General features: G+C 37.9%; 1 pseudogene across 1 annotated transcript; it reads left to right on the forward strand.

Annotated features, from left to right (window-relative positions):
• The first annotated feature begins 216 nt into the window (after positions 1 to 216).
• LOC104590125 (phloretin 4'-O-glucosyltransferase pseudogene) lies at positions 217 to 2,062 on the forward strand (annotated as a pseudogene). Its single transcript, XR_016069205.1, has one exon. The product of XR_016069205.1 is annotated as a phloretin 4'-O-glucosyltransferase pseudogene (transcript).
• Positions 2,063 to 15,356: the final 13,294 nt, after the last annotated feature.

Consider the following 15,356-nt stretch of genomic DNA (forward strand, 5'->3'; position numbering starts at 1 on the left):
GAGTCACAAAAATGTCCAAAATATCCATACAAGAAAGAAAGAATTTAAAGTTGCAATTTTAAATTTGAACGATTTATATGACGGGCATATTTGGAAAATAAATCAATTTCAAAAAGAAGATCGAAAGGATGAAATTTGAGGAAGGTTTCAGCAATTTACCCTATCATTTTTTAATTATCATATGCACGTATAATGGGATCAGAACAGGAAATTCAATCTGTATCACAAACGCCACCAATTATAGTGCAACCGAGTTGTGCAGATTCCATACCCTATCCTTTTTTAACCACTAATAACCAAGAACACTTCCTGCGAAGCGGCCACACACAGCATCAGGCCATCAGCAGCAGCTATGGAGAGTCACTGCCACTTCCTCCTGGTTACCTTCCCTGCCCAAGGCCACATCAATCCTGCCCTTCAGTTTGCCAAGCGCCTAACTCTTACCGGCGTGCAAGTCACCTTCGTCACCAGCGTCTCTGCCTTCCGGCTCATGACAAACCTCCCAACTCAAGACGCTTTAACCTACTTCCCCTTCTCAGACGGCTACGACGATGGCTGCAAATCCTCCGACGACTTTGATAACTTCATGTCCGAGTTAAGGTGCCGCGGTTCACAAGCTCTCACCGATTACGTCGAGTCCAGTGCTAAGGAACGCCGCCCTGTGACCTGCTTAATATACACCATTCTCCTACCTTGGGCCGCTGAAGTGGCAAGTAACCTGGGTGTCCCCTCGGCGCTTCTCTGGATCCAGCCTGCGGCTGTCCTCGACATCTACTACTTCTACTTCAATGGCTATGGCGATCTCATGGCCAATTTTAAGAACGATCCCTTGTATGCCATAGAATTACCAGGACTCCCACTGCTCACTGGCCGAGACGTTCCGTCCTTCTTTCTCCCTTCAAGTGCTTTCACCAGTACTGTCCTCTCTTTGTTCGAAGAACTCCTCCACAAGTTATTTGAGCGGGAACCAAAGCCACGGGTGCTAGTGAACACTTTTGACGCCTTAGAACGGGAAGCACTGGGAGCAGTTGACAAGCTTAACATGGTTGGAATCGGACCCTTAATTCCATCTGCTTTCTTAGATGGTAAAGATCCATCTGATAAATCCTTTGGGGGAGATCTCTTCAATTGTTCAGCGGACTACATCAAATGGCTGAACACAAAACCAGAGGGATCGGTGGTTTATGTATCGTTTGGAACTGTAGCTAATCTACAGCAGCAACAAATGAAAGAGATTGCACGTGGGTTGCTAGATAGTCGCCGGCCGTTCTTGTGGGTCATCCGAACACCACTGATGAGTAGTGAAGCAAAAGAGATAGGAACTGAAGCAATAATGGACAACATCGAAGAATTGAAGCGAGAAGGAATGATAGTATCATGGTGTTCGCAAGTGGAGGTTCTGTGCCACCCTTCAGTTGGGTGTTTCCTTACTCATTGCGGATGGAATTCGACGTTGGAAGGTATAGTTGCAGGCGTTCCAATGGTGGGATTCCCACAGTGGTCAGACCAAGGGACCAACGCTAAGCTGATAGAAGATGTTTGGAAGACGGGTGTGAGACTAAGGGTGAAGGAAGGAGGAGAAGGTGGAGATCTAGTTGATGCGGAGGAGATTAAGAGGTGCTTGTGTATGGTGATGGAAGGAGAAACAGGGAAAGAGATGAGAAAGAACGCCAAGAACTGGAGGGATTTGTCTCTGGAAGCTGTGAAAGAGGGTGGTTCTACAGACAAGAATCTACGGGCTTTCCTTGAGGAAATTAGAGGTGGAGATTATTCCGTACTGTAGGCCTTTTCTTTATTTGCCGGTCTGTTGCAGCTCAAGCAAGACTGTAAGTATTTTTAAATATTCAGTTTTCACAACAAGGTAGACTACTTAAAAAAAAAGTGTCTTGAAGTTTAGGGTCGGGATCCTGGGCCTTGTCTTTTGCTATCGATGCAATGTAATTTAGCCCATTTAAGTGCTTGTTTGACAATGTGAACCAGAAATTGGTTGGTGTGAATTGATCTAGTGGCACCGATTATTCCACATCACACTATAATTTATAAGTATTTTGAATTGTGGATATATTATGTGGGTTGAATTAATTTATATCACAAATTTTGATTTGATGTATACAGTTTGTGAGATGATTTACATAGTTGATCATAAATGAATAATTTGTTTATTTTATATTCAAAAAACCAGAAAAATACCCATAAATTCATATTTGTCAATAAAAATTTATTTTAACAAAATTAATAATAAAAATAATTTAAAAATAATTATTTTTCATTGATATGATATTAAATTTATTTTAAAAATTATTGAAAATTGAAATCTACAAAAAAAATATTAAAAATTAAGATAAAATTTTAAAAAGAATATTTATGAAAAAACGAGCAAATGAAATATTGGTTCACATATACATAGCATCAAAATATTGGTTCCATTGGTCATACATACTAGCACCAAAATTACAATTACTATTTTAACAAAAATAACAAAATCAATATGGTAAAACTAATAAAAGGAACTATGAAAAGTATGTTGCATCCACAACATGTAAGCAACACAATATTCGTTTTGTGTAATTTGGCATGTTGTTTTATTGTTAGACAGTGTATGCCCTTATCTCCAATATGATTAATGTACTTTTTGACATTTATTGTAAACGAATAAAGTGCATAATTGATTCATGTTATTATAGTGTGTTTCTGTGCAATACCCTTAAACTAGACACTTATGAGACTCGTGTTAGTTTATAATCTTCACAGCCATTGGATAGACCTGGAGAGGTTTATCTTGCTAAGGCTGACACTAATGTGCTGCCAAGTTGGTTGGGGTGGTTTGTTGGTTGGGGTGGTTTGTCTCAACAACCAGGGTGAGACCTGAAGCATATGTAGTGTGGATTTGTTTGAAACTCTAAACCGGACCATTTTCCAGTTATGCCTTGGACCTTGGAGACAGATAGGCAGAACTGGAAAGTTACACCTAACCCCTAGACTCGATTATGGTACTGCACTAGGTGTTGGATTGGTTTGTCTTTGATATGCCGATCAGGGAGATCCTTAGTGGGGGTCAAAACCTTGGTATGTTGGGGCAGTCTGAGAATTCACCTAAGTGTGTATATATATATATTTATATATATGTATATATGTATATATATTATGCTTTCACAAAAAGTTTGCAAAAAGGTTTTAGTTCCTGGGATCCATGTGAGCAGAGAGTGCAACACTGTACCTTGCAACCAAGGGAGAGGTTCTCTCTTGTCAAGTAGTGTTTGATCATTATGGGCTGAGAGGTTAAGTGTAAGACAATTTAGGGTTTTTACTTGATGGGCTAATCTCACTTAAGTCCATAGTCCCTGGGCCTTCGTAAGGTGGATGGACCCCGGGACCATTTAATGTAAATGTTAGGCCTCCTAAGAGCCCATACTAATGGACTTAGGGGTTCACTGTCTTCAGCAATGAATTCGACTAGGCCTTGTAACAAAGGCTAGGCTAAACCCATATGGCTTTTGTGAAGATCAATGTTAGGGTCCCACGCCATACAAAGAGAGTCAAGTTAGCCAGCAATTAAAAGGAAAGTGAGCCAAAAGACTTAATGGGACTAAAGCCTATTTCGAATTGGGTTTAATTGGATTAATTAAAAGGGGACGAATCTGGTTTATAATCTGATTAGGATCAGTAATAGGATAAGATAAGTCATATCCACTTAAGAGTCCAGGTCCAAATACAGATTTGAATCGAGAAACTCCTTCCTAATTGAATTAGGAAGCTGATCCTAAAAGGGTTATAAATAAGGACGTGAATTCCACAATAGGTGAATTCTTCTTTATAGTTTTTCTCCCTCTGCTCTTGCCACCCTATCCTGTTCGATTTCCAGTTCTTGGAGTGATCAAGATTGGATCTTGATATTGTTTCTTGTTGGAAGAAACAATCTTGAAGTTGTGCTCACATCCCTGCATGATTCTTGTTGAAGAATTGGGGTTCTTACTAAAGAAACTCTTTGCTGATCCTACATCACCCTAAGCTGTGTCATCTTCAATGGAGGACGGATTTGGTGAACTCTTTGGGTGTGAACACCTACGTTGGGAACTACTGTTGATTCTGTATCAGGTATATCCCTCCTTTAATCTTGGTTACAGATTTGGTCTGGTTTGTTTCAATAACAAACCTTGAAAAATGTAGTTTTTCTAAATTAGGGAATAGGATTCCCGGAAAGGAGAAAGAAAATTTTTGAAATTTTGCCTAGCTACACCCTACATGGTTTAACCATCCATATGATGGATCTCCCTTCCCTTCAGTGGTATCAGAGCTAGGTTCAAATCTTGAACCAAATTTGGACCAAAACTGAAACTACGCAAATGTGCAGAAATTGTTCTACCCGATTTGCACAAGTTTCTTTTTTTTTTGAGAAATTGGTTATCAGTTTATGGGCATATGATCTGCAAATTAATTCTTTATTTATCTGCAATAATTATAGAATTGTTCTATCTTTATTTCTTGATTTTTGGGCTGTTGGTATGGTGGAGATCAAAATCTTTATTGGCGCCAAGATTTGTGCACCCTATTGTATTGTTCTATTTAATTTGGTCTGTAAATAATTTTTTTTTTATTTTTAGACGAAATGTATAGGATTTGTTCTGATGTAATTAAAAGAAAATTAAGTTTTTCTATTTCTTTTACGTTGGAAGACCTGCTAAAAGCGCGCGGAGGAGAAGTTTTTGCATAAATGAATTCTGTTATCTACGATTTGCAGACATCAAACCTGCAATCTGTGACTAACTTTTTACTTGCAGGTTTGCAGCCACATGAACAGCCCTCTATTGATGTTTCTTGCAGATTCTTGATTATCTTTAATCAGCTGTAATAAATTTAAGATCATCTTCTTGAATTAGATCTTGCAAAGGACACCAAACCCCATGCCAATTTGACCCAGATTGGTCCAAACTGGTTGGACCGAATCTGTGGTTCAATAGGGTCTGTTCTCAATCCCAAAATTCGATTATGGGCCAGGGGTTTGATGATCCATTACAAGATGCAATTCGGCCCACCCTGTAAAACCCAGTTTTGATGAGTTAAAACTGCATTAGCCCATTTTTCAACATAAATGCTATATGGGCCGAACTGCTTTTTGCAGTTTAGCCCATATACCTAGATAATGTTATATGATAATATTATGTGCTTTAATGGGATGATATTGATTTAACTTAATTAATTAAGGGTTTTACAGTTTATTTGATTGATTGGATCAATTATGTGATTGTTTATGCATGTGGATGTGTGTGATGTACTACGTACATGGGCCATAAGCACTTGGCCCATGTTCATTCATTAGTGGCTCTTTATGCACACCATGGTTGAATGCACATCATTGCCATGGTTTCCTAAAGATCATTGGATGATCTCCCTTTCCAATGGGCCCCAGATCAGCTTCCTCCCCAAGAGAAACCGTGCGGAACCCTAGCCTATTTTTGGGCCCATTTGAATCTAACTTTAAGAAAGTCAGTGGGAGCCTATTTGGTTTGACCTAAATCAGATCTAGGGATGTAACAACTTGTTCCCTCCAGATATATATAAGTGCATGTGATAGGGAGATTCATGTGATGAACTCTCTAAAGACCTTCCATCATTAGCATGAAGATGGGTTTATCAGTAATGAGGAGATGCAGCATAATTGGGTTATCCATTTGCTGGTGAGTCTATTTGATTGCTTCATAAGATGATAGGGGCGTCATAGACCGATGTGGGAGAGGCCTATCTTAAAATGGAAGGCTCTCTCACGATACCTTAGCGTTCACGAATATGACGGGTCTGCACATACTGAACAGAAAGGTTTAACCTTAAATGGCAATGAACCTTGTTTGATAGAAACCAAAGGGAAAGCTCATAAGATGAGTGGATATGACCCTTACAAAAAGTGGTGAGGCTTTGTAGTTGAAACAGTTGGCTCCATGCATCGTATGTGATTTTCCACATTTCTAGAGACATAACCGCGTCTCCATCACTGAGATGGGAGGGAAATCTCAGAGATGAAGAAATGAAAATAGAGCATAGATTAAAAGCCTTCTCTATGTAAATAACATCAATCAATTTAGGTTGTGGACTAATAATTTGTATTGCCTTTTATCAGAAATGGCAAATGGACAACTCGCCAAACTGTTGGACAATAATAAGTTTAAGGGCCCAAATTATGCTGACTGGTTCCGTAACCTTATGCTGGTGCTGATGTCCGAGAAATTAGACAATGTAGCCAAAAACCCTACACTGGAACGTCTGGGTGATAGGACTTCTGAGATCCATAGGAGGGAATATCAAGAATGGGATGAGAAGAAATCTCTTAATCGGTGTTACATTATAGCCTCCTTAGACAATCCGATACAAAGATAGTTCGATAAGATCGAAGTGTCCAAGGATATCATGAATAGTCTAAGGACCTTGTATGAAGAGTAGAATCATTCTACTCGACAGAAGGTCCTAAATTTGTTTATGACCACTCAAATGACTGAGAACCAATAGGTTCATGACCATTGTCTAAAGATGATGGGCTATATCAATGAATTGGAGGCTCTCAGTTCAGGGCTAGATGATGACACTAAAATTGATGTCGTCCTAAACTCTTTGCCTCCCTCCTTTAATCAGTTCATCATGAATTACAACATGAATAAGCTAAATGTTAGCCTTTAGTAACTCAACAATATGTTGCAGAGGGCTGAAGAACTGATTAAGAATGATAGGTCAATTGCCATGCTTGTTGAAGGTGGAAAATCGGGCAAGAAAAAATGAAAGGCAAAGAAGAAGCCTCAGAAAAAGGTTGGCAAACCTAAAAAGCAGACGAAGGACAAGGCATCAGTGCCTGTCATTTTTGTAAGCAGACCGGCCACTAGAAGAGGAATTGTCCTCAATATTTGGAGACCAAGAAGCAAGATAATTTTGAATCCTTTGTCAAAGAAACTAATTTGTGTGTTACTTCTACATCTTGGTGTATTGACTTCGGGGCTTCTATTCATTCATGTAACACATTGCAGGGTTCCAAGACAAGCAGAAGGCTAAGTGACAGAGAAGTGAATCTTTACTTGGGGACTTCTACAACAGTTGCAGCTACAGGTATAGGAACTATATATTTGTATTTTAGAGAAGGAATAATTACTCTTAAAGATTGTCTTTATGTACCTAATTTGAGAAGAAATTCGATTTCTGTTTTAAAATTGTGTATGGATGGTTATTCTATTTTATTCAGTAATGTGATTATTATTAAATGGAATAACAAATTCCTCACTTATGGAGAACTTGAGAATGGTCTCTATGTTCTCCATCATTCTCTAGAAAAAACTTAACCAAAACTACGTCGGAAATAATCCCCAAGAAAAGAATACGTGATACAGTTAATCCCACGTGCATGTGACATTAACAACTTGGCCACATTAACATAGATCGTATCACTAGGTTTGTAAATGATGGTCTTTTGGATTTTCTAACTGTAGAAGATCTTCTAACCTATGAACCTTGCCTTCAGGGTAAGATAATGAAATGGCCATTTATAGGTAAACCTGAAAGATCTACAAGCACACTTTACTTGATACATACTGATGTATGTGGTCCCATGAATGTTAGGACACGTAACCAGCACATTTACTTTATAACATTTACTGATAATTTATCACAGTATGGTTACGCGTACCTAATGAAACATAAGTCTAAATCCTTTAAAAAGTTCAAAGAGTTTAGACAAGAGGTCGAGAAATAGTTGGGAAGACAGATTAAGACCCTTTGATCAGATCGAGGAGGTGAATATCTCTCTAACGAATTCAGGGACTACTTAAGGGAAAATGGGATTGTATCACAACTAGCTTCTCTTGCTACACCACAATTAAATGGTGTATCAGAGAGGAGAAATTGGAGTCTATTAGATATGGTCTGTGGTAAACCATTAGAGACTGCGATACACGTGGTAAACTAGGTTCCAACCAAATCCGTTCCTAAGACTCCATATGAGCTATGGACCAGTAATAAACTAAGTGTAAGACACTTGAAGATTTAGGGTTGTTCTGCACATGTTAAAAGAACAAGTGTTGACAAATTGGAATCCAAGACCAGCCATTGCCTATTTGTAGGTTACCTTAAAAGCTCTGTAGGTTATTTATTCTATGACACAAAGGAGCAAAAGGTGTTTTGCAGTCAAAATGCCTATTTCTTGGAAGAAGACTACATCTTGAATAATCATCGTCAAGAAATAGTTCTTGATGAGGAGAGCCTAGGGGTAGTAGGAGATGTTCCATAGGCTCTAGAAAATAACCAACCTATAAGGTCTACCCGGGTATTTAGGCCTCCAGTTTGTTACGGCTATGATCAAGAAAGTTACTTGATAGAAGCCATGAACAGTGAAGAAGATCCTGTGACTTATACGAAAGTTATATTGGACATAGATTCCTTGAAGTAGGTAGATGCCATAAAAGCCGAAATGGACACGATGGAAACCAACAAGATCTGAACTCTTGTAGACCCACCCCCTGGGGTGAAAGCAATTGATTGCAAATGGATCTACAAGAGGAAGAATGGCCCTAATGGTAAGATTGAGACCTATAAAGCTCGTCTTGTGGCGAAAGGGTACACTCACAAAGAGGGAATCGAGTATGAGGAAACCTTTTCGCCAATGGCCATGCTCAAGTCCATTAGGATCCTACTAGTTGTAGCAACACACCATGATTACAAGATTTGGCAAATGGATGTCAAAACTGCGTTCCTAAACGGAGATCTTACTAAACATATATGGACTTAAGCAAGCTTCTTGGAGCTAGAACATCTGGTTTGACTCTATCGTCAAATTGTTTGACTTTGAGCAGAATCCGGATGAGCCCTGTGTTTACAGGAAGACAGTGGGAGATAAGGTTATGTTCCTAGTTCTGTATATATATGACATCCTACTCATTAGGAATGATGTACGGATGTTAACTATGGTGAAAGTGTGGCTTTCACAACAATTCTCCATGAAAGATCTTGGAGAAGCCTCCTACATCTTGGGACTTCAACTCTATAGAGATAGATTGAAGAGGATTATAGGATTATCCCAGTCTACTTACATTGACAAAATTGTGATGAAATACATCATGGAGAACTCCAAGAAAGGAAATGTTCCTTTCAGGCATGGAGTCATTCTCTCTAAGGGTATGTCTCCCAAGACTCCCGAGGAGATTGAGGGCATGAGAGAGGTTCCCTATGCCTCATCCATAGGGAGCATCATGTATGTCATGCTGTGCACTTGACTTGACATTACTCAAACAGTGAGTGTGGTAAGTAAATTTCAATTAAACACAAGACATGAGCATTGGACAGCTGTGAAAAACATACTTAAATACCTTCGAAGGACAAAAGAGTTTTGTCTGGTATTCGATGGTAGTTCACTACAAATCCTAGGGTATACTGATGCCGACTTCCAGTCAGACCCTTGATGATAGAAAGTCTACTCTGGTTACATCTTCATGATGGGGCCCTGTGCAATTAGCTGGAAAAGCAGCAAACAGGGGTCCACTACAGATTCCACAACCGATGCCGAGTACATTGCCGCAAGTGAAGCTGCCAAGGAAGCCATTTGGCTGAAAAATTTCATTCAAGAATTAGGAGTTGTTTCGTCCAGTACATCACCTATTCCATTATTGTATGACAACACTGGAGCCATTGCTCAGGCTAAAAAGCCACGAGCCCACTCGAAGTCGAAGCACATCGAGAGGAAGTACCACGTATTACGGGAGATTGTTGGTACACGTGGTAAGTATGGGACTCCAGCTTGTACCCAATTGGACCTAAGTGCAAGTGAGAGTTGTTAAATAGTGTATGCCCTTATTTCCAATCAAATTGATGTACTTTTTAACATTTATTGTAAATGAATAAAGTGCATAATTGATTCATGTTATTATGGTATGTTTTTGTATAATGCCCTTAAACTGGACACTTATGAGACTTGTGTTAGTTTAGAATCTTCACAGCCATTGGATAGACTTTGGGAGGTTTATCCTGCCAAGGCTGACACTAATGTGCTGTCAAGTCAGTTGGGGTGGCTTATCCTGGCTGTCAGGGTGAGACCTGAAGCACATGTAGTGTGGGTTTGTTTGAAACTCTGAACCGGACCATTTTCCAATTATGCCCCGGACCTTGCAGAACCTATGTGTTGGATTAGGTTGTCTTCGATATGCCAATCAGTGAGATCCTTAGCAGGAGTCAAAACCTGGGTATGTTGGGGTAGTTTGAGGATTCACCTAAGTGGGTGATCATAGTGATAGAATCAGCCCCATTGTCAGACAAAGTGAATGATCGGGGAATTCACTCTCTCTAATGGCAACCTAAACTGTCGGCAGTTGATTTCATATTTGTTGAGATATGTTTTTGCAAAATATATTTATATAGAGATACACACACACACACACACACACACACACATATATATATATATATATATATATATATTATGGTTTCATAAAATGATTGCAAAAAGTTTTTAATTCCCAGGATCCATGTGAGCAGAGAGTGCAACACTGTACCTTGTAGCCAAGGGAGAGGTCATCTCATGTCGGGCAGTGTTTGATCATTATGGGCTGAGAGGTTAAGTGTAAGACCATTTAGGGCTTTTACCTGATGGGCTAATCTCACTTAAGTCCATAGTTCTTGGGCCTTTATAAGGTGGCAGGACCTAGGGGCCATTTAGTCTAAATGTTGGGCCTACTAAGAGCCCATACTGATGGGCTCAGGAGTTCACTGTCTTCAATAGTGAACTCATATGGCTTTTGTGAAAATCAATGTTAGGGTCCCACGCCATATAAAGAGAGCCAAGCTAGCTAGCAATTAAAAGGGAAGTGAGCCAAAAGACTTAATGGGCCTAAAGCCCATTTCTATTTGGGTTTAATTGGATTAATTAAAAGGGGCAAATCTAGTTTATAATCTAATTAGGACCAGTAATAGGATAAGATAAGTCTTATCCACTTAAGAGTCCAGATCCAAATACAGATTTGGATCAAGAAACTCCTTCGTAATTGGATTAGGAAGCCAATCCTAAAAGGGTTATAAATAAGGGGGCAAATTCCATAGTAGGTGAATTCTTCTTTTGTAGTTTTTCTCCCTCTGCTCTTTCCGCCCTACCCTATTCGATCTTCAGTTCTTGGAGTGATCAAGATTGGATCTTGATATTGCTTCTTGTTGGAAGAAACAATCTTGAAGTTGTGCTCACATCCCTGCGTGATTCTTGCTGAAGAATTGGGATTCTTACTGAAGAATCTCTTTGCTGATCCTACATCACCCTAAGCTGTGTCATCTTCAATGGAGGACGGATTTGGTGAACTCTTTGGGCATGAACACCTACATTGGGAACTACTATTGATTCTGTATCAGGTATATCCCTTCCTTAATATTGGTTACAGATTTGGTCCGGTTTGTTTCAAGAACAAACCTTGAAAAATGTAGTTTTTCTAAATCAGGGAATAGGATTCTCGGAAAGGAGAAAGAAAATTTTTGAAATTTTGCCTAGCTACACCCTACATGGTTCAACCATCCATATGATGGATCTCCCTTCCCTTCATTTATTGCATGATGTCCAATGTGTTGATAATGAGTCATATAATCCCTGTGTAAGACTAGTTGAGCATTATCTTTAAAAAATTCATCTATCCAGTGAAATGAATTTGGGTGATTCTCCCATTTTGGACAATGGAAAAGCCACCATCTATAAATGGTATTGGTTCTTTCCATGACTAGTTCCATCAGTTCCTCATTACATGAGCACATAGGTGTATGTATATGTCTTACCATCCTTTTGATAATTTATCATTTCAAAGACAAGTCTAAGACACAATTAATTCATAAAGAAAAAGAAAAATAAATTTGATGTACCACATGTAGTTCAAAATGTTATAAACATCTCCAATACATTGACAATATAAATTAAAATCAAAACTTAAACTATTCAAACTGGTGTTGCTTCCACATCCTATCTGCTATATTGTCTCAAAGACTAGCTGTTTGTATCCATGCTTGTTCATTTTCCTCATTAGAATTACTCTCTCATTGGCTTTATTTGCTTTCTTGCTAAACATGTGTCCATTTCCCTTCTTTTTTGATGTCTTTATTGTGAATGGATTCTCTCTTAATAAAATTTTAGGTAATGAAGCATGTCATTACAATATATTGTTACATCCGTAAATTGAATGATGGCATATTCTATAGGGTAGGAAATTTTCTCTTCAATATCTCGAAGCACCCCTTTATAACATTCCTTAGTGTTGAGTGTTTGTAATTAAATAATTCATTCTTTGATTGAAACCTTATTCTTTTCCTTCTAAAGTTATTCAAAGAAAGCCATGTATAATCATGTATATTAGATGTGGGTAAATAGACTTATATAAACTAAAAATTTTGGCATCTTTTATTTGTTGAAGGATGTGGAAATTCTAAATGTGATTAAGAAAAAGCTTCTACAAAGACCCTAGATTCATTGGAAAATTCTTTCTAGCCCACATAAATGAAAGTAAATTGCATGCTGAACGAACATATTGCTAACACATTTATGGTGCAACACGATTTCCTTCCCCTATAAATAAAAAATGACAGATATGAATATATAAGACACCAATGAAATACTTGAAAACATGGGTAATATTTCTCTTAGTGTTTAACAAGTAGTTACACCTCTTCAAATGATGGTGGTCGAACTAACTTTCTCTTAAGCCTACAAATTGCTTTACAAGGCCTCTTAAAGTGAGTATTAATAACCTGGGTGTGCCGGAACCTACTTGTAATAATATGATATCTTTATTTTGATCAATGGTCAAAAGAAAGATAGCAAGTGATTCCTCCACCGTGATATTCTAACGATTAGTTAAAAGGCCACGAAGTCATACGATATTAAAAAAATTACCATAAAGTTGGATTATCATGATACTTACCATGTATTTTCAATATGTTCTAAACTAGATTCATCATAGCAATTTAAAATAGTCAATAAAAGCATGCAACAAATGTTCAAGTTTAATTAAAGACTTGTAAAAACAAAAAACAAAGAAAAAGAAAGACTCAAAGTTCTCAAAGTCTAAACTATTGCATCTGATTATTGAAGGAGATTCCCAGGTTATAGTGGGTTGGTTGAAGGATCCAGACACTGTGATTTGGGGTTTTAGAGATCTTCTCAAAAAGGTTAAATGGTTAACAAGGAATATGACAATCAGAGTTCAGTGGGTATGCTGATCAGCAAACTCATTGGCTGATTCACTTGCAAAACAAGGGGTTTCCCAGGATACTTTATTTTGGGCTTCAGTGTAATTTCTTTTGTACTTATAATTTTTTAATTAGCTTTAAAGGAAAGGTCGCATCTCATGCCTTTCCATGGGTTGTATGTAACTCTTATTTGCTGGTTTAATAAAATTTCACCCATTTATCAAAAAAAAAAAAAATTCAATCACTTGATTTGGTATTTAGGTGTAAATGACATGAACACTCTATCTCCAATACTCTTCCTTAAATATTTGAGTTGTCTACAAAATTTTTCCAACACTGACAACTCCAATGATTAGAAACTTGTTCACAACCTCCATGCATGCTAATGTGAATATATCTTACTGGTGTTCTCTCTCTCTCTCTCTCTCTCTCTCTCTCTCTCTTTCTCTTTGAATTTCTAGTAGTCTCACCTTAGTCTTGTTAAACTCTACCCAAACATCCATTATAAGCATGAGATCAATTCCATGCTTGATCCTCTTCCCTTTCCTAAGATAGGAGAGAAGTGGTCCAATCCTTGTAAGTTTATCAACTTGATGGTGAGCATTAATGTTAAACTCAACAAATGGGGTTTTAGGTGTAGATGCATAATACATATGAACATCATTGGAAAGAGGTTGACAAATGGATTTTGTGTTTGGGGGACATTTTCAATCTAATTATATGTTGCTTTTAGCACTAGTCTTATAGAATATGATTTCCAGCTCCTCTAAGTAAAGGCAACCTTTTTCATTATCTATTTTGCCCATTGTTGTTAGTATCCTATCAACTAAAATCCCTAACAAAATCTACAAAAATTAATTATAACACTTTCACTGTAGTCAGTAAGTCCTCGACACTCTCACTAGTAGTTGGTTTCTTGGTGAGTGGATTAATTTATGCTAACCCTTGTGTTATTGCAAATTTGTTGAAAGTTGCTAGTTCTCTTCTTGAGGTGGTAAAACTTATTTTTAAACTGGTCATAGGTATATGACTTGTTCATTCTCCAATTGAAGATCTCCATAATATATTTCCAACCATCATTGTTAAACATTGAGGTTGGTCTATTGTAAGTCTTTACATGATCAACCATTAGCTCAATGGACGCTAGTTCTTCAGCCTCATTCCATGTGGCCAATTCATTAAACCTATCTTTTTTCACTTCTTCCAATTGGGATGCCATAAATGTCGATGGAGGATGAATGGGTTTAGGTGGAACAAGAGCTAAGCCCATCCTCAGAGATGGGTGATTGGTGCATCTTTCACTTAAGTGAAACAAATAAACATGTTAAAAAAAAATGGTCCATTTCAATATTCCAAGTGAAATGAATAAGATACACTTGAACACCAACGTATGAAGGAGATGAAAGATCAAAAGAGAAAAAGTATTAACCATAACATAAACAATTTTTTTCATAGGTCATAGATGAATCCAAAATATCATATTACTTGATGTTGATCATCTTGGTTAGTAGTCTTTGAACTTTTGATGTTTGGTGACCAAGGGTCCCACCTATCAACACAAAGATGTTAGAGGCCCCAGTTGTGCTCCTAGCGGTGAGGACTCTAACGGTCAAGTTAGTCTAGGCCTCTAAGAGTTGAAGTGCCAAGGTGGTATAAGAGCAAGAGCAAACAAGAATATTAGAATCATAAGAGAGATGACATGTGGTTAGTGATCCATACTTATAAGTAAGGCTCCTAATGGAGGCAATGTAATGGACTCTTTGTAATGGCTTCGCAAGTTAGGTGTTATTAATGTTAGAGAGTGTATGCCCTTAGCTCTAATCAGATTGATGTATAGATATATTTACTATAAATGAATAAAAGTACACTATTGTTTCATATTGATATTGGTATGTTTCTGTGTAATTACCCCTTAAACTGGGCACTTATGAGACTTGTGTTTGTTTAGAATGTTTTTAGCTGTTGGATAGACTTGGGGAGTTTATCTTGCCAAGGTTGACACTGATGTGCTACCAAAGAAGTTGGGGCAGCTTGTCTCAGTTTCTAAGGTTAGACCCAAAGCACATGTAGTGTGTGTTTGGGTGAAACACTGAACATGAACCATTTTCCAATTATGTCCTAGACCTTGGAGAATGATGGGCAAAACTAGAAAGTTACACATAACCCATAGACTTGATTAT

The sequence above is a fragment of the Nelumbo nucifera genome, chromosome 1 (genome assembly GCF_055504915.1).
Source record: "Nelumbo nucifera cultivar China Antique chromosome 1, China Antique-T2T, whole genome shotgun sequence".
Taxonomy (NCBI): Eukaryota; Viridiplantae; Streptophyta; class Magnoliopsida; order Proteales; family Nelumbonaceae; genus Nelumbo; species Nelumbo nucifera.